This window comes from Priapulus caudatus, unplaced genomic scaffold, assembly GCF_000485595.1.
Source record: "Priapulus caudatus unplaced genomic scaffold, Priapulus_caudatus-5.0.1 Scaffold665, whole genome shotgun sequence".
In the NCBI taxonomy this organism is placed as follows: Eukaryota; Metazoa; Priapulida; class Priapulimorpha; order Priapulimorphida; family Priapulidae; genus Priapulus; species Priapulus caudatus.
In genome coordinates this window covers 149332-151831 of record NW_014577726.1, presented here as the reverse complement: position 1 = coordinate 151831, position 2500 = coordinate 149332, and the positions used below count along the sequence as shown (strand labels likewise).

At 35.4% G+C, this 2500-nt stretch overlaps 1 protein-coding gene across 1 annotated transcript in view; it reads left to right on the top strand.

The window, feature by feature from the left end:
* Positions 1-2331, top strand: part of LOC106812601 — a 7239-nt gene extending 4908 nt beyond the window's left edge. The window contains exon 4 of the mRNA XM_014816509.1: positions 1-2331. This exon is cut by the window's left edge and continues 1355 nt beyond it. The gene's annotated coding sequence lies outside the window, so the exon portion shown is untranslated.
* Positions 2332-2500: the final 169 nt, after the last annotated feature.

Here is a 2500-nt window from a genome sequence, read left to right as displayed (position 1 = left end):
CGTCTTCATAGATGCTTTTTATCTTTAGCATGAGCTTTTTAAGCGCGCCTTTATGTATGCTCTAAATGTTTATTACGTGTCAAGACGCATGTAGCAAATGTTTATCATGTGCTTTATAATGTGTCCAGGCTCATGTAATAAATGTTTATCATGTGTTTTAGAATGAGTCCACATGCATGCGCTAAATATTTATCGTGTATTTTGAAATATGTTCGAATGCATGCTCTGAATGATTATCATGTGTTTTAGGACGTGTATACAAGCATTCAGTAAATGTTTACCATGCGTTTCGAAATGTTTCAACGTGCATGCACCAAGTGTTTATCATGCATTTCAGAATGTGCTTACATAAAAGCACTAAACGTTTATCATGTGTCCACATATATGCACTAAATGTTTATCATGTGTTCACATACATGCACAGAATGTTTATCATGTACTCACACATATGCACTAAATGTTTACCATGTGTCCACATACATGCACTAAATGCTTATCATGTGGACACATACATGCACAGAATGTTTATCCTGTGTTCACAGACATATGCACTAAATGTTTATCATGTGTCCACATACATGCACTAAATGTTTATCATGACTGTGTCCACATACATGCACTAAATGTTTATCAGGTGTTCACATACATACACTAAATGTTTATCATGTGTCCACATATATGCGCTAAATGTTTATCATGTGTCCACATACACGCACTAAATGTTTATCATGTGTCCACATACATGCACTAAATGTTTATCATGTGTCCACATACATACACTAAATGTTTATCATGTGTCCAGATATATGCACTAAATGTTTATCATGTGTCCACATACATGCGCTAAATGTTTATCATGTGTCCACATACATGCACTAAATGTTTATCATGTGTCCACATATATGCATTAAATGTTTATCATGTGTCCACATACATGCGCTAAATGTTTATCATGTGTCCACATACATACACTAAATGTTTATCATGTGTCCACATATATGCACTAAATGTTTATCATATGTCCACATACATGCGATAAATGTTTATCATCTGTCCACATACATACACTAAATGTTTATCATGTGTCCACATACATGCGATAAATGTTTATCATGTGTCCACATACACGCGCTAAATGTTTATCATGTTTTTCAGACATACATGCATGTCCTAAATCTTTATGATGCGTTTTGGAATATCTTTGCTAAATATTATCATGTTGTTTAGAACGTGTTCACATGTATATCGTGCTTTATCGTATATCATGCGTGCTTTAAATGTATATCATGCGCTTTAAAACGTGTCTACATACGTGCACTAAATGTTTATCATGTGTTTTCGAACGTGTCTACGTCCACGCCCTACATGTTTATTATGTAGTTATAATTATCGTTAATTTTACATATCGTGAGGTAAGAGAAATTGCACATAAATGACGCCGTAGCTTCTGCTTTAATATGGTATGCAACAATTTGTATATAAATGCGCTATGCATGTATATATATATATTTATATATATATATATATATATATATATATATATATAATGTGTAAGAATCAGCTACGAGAATTTTACATGTATGTACATGTATGTTTCGTTGCTACTATACGAATAATGACTGGCCTGCAAGTTGACGCTATACGATATGCATATATTTGTATGCTTAGTCACGCCTGTTACTCGCGTTATATAGGCACGGATATATAATCACGATGGATCATAGATACAATAATGTAACACAATAAGAGTAGTGTACTCTTGTCGAGTTACATTATTGTATCTAGATGGACCATGGTGGTGCGACGGTTTTTGGTTCACATTCAAGCAACGTATATTCGGCGCATGCGTCAAGTAACGATGACGTCATGATCGCGCACATTTCGAGTGTCCATTGTTCTTTCCGCGGCATGTTGTTCATATCTTACGAACGTGGCTATCTATCTATAAACTTTCTGTGCCGAACTACATTGGTCAATGATATTCCTAACTTGTTATGGTAATTGACATGTTGAGTATGCCCTACCCAACATTGGAATGTCAGACGAGGATGTGTAAATTCGGCCTCCGTTCGTGTCGCCCTGTTCTAGGCGCAAGATTACTAATTATATGTTTCATTAACCTCTGGTGGGTTTTGACAATGTTGTTGCTGATATTTAACACCAAAGGCGTAGAAGAATTTACGCGAAATATTCTGCTGCTATTTATACAAAATTTCCCGTCTCAAATTTTGTATAAACGTATATATAAGTCATGTAAGCACAGCGAGAATGCTGCTTATATTGTAAATATTCGTTTAGAAATAAAGGAGACGCTACTTTTGTGATTGAAAATATTGGTCTTCGCTTTTCTTAATGGTCGTATAGACATTTTGCGTGGATAATCATTGTTACAGGATTCATGGTAAATTCAGACGTAAGTGGGTATATATGGTGTCAGGACAAATACCCCCCGGACAATCACCCCCCGGACAATTACCCCGGACAATTACCCCGGACAATT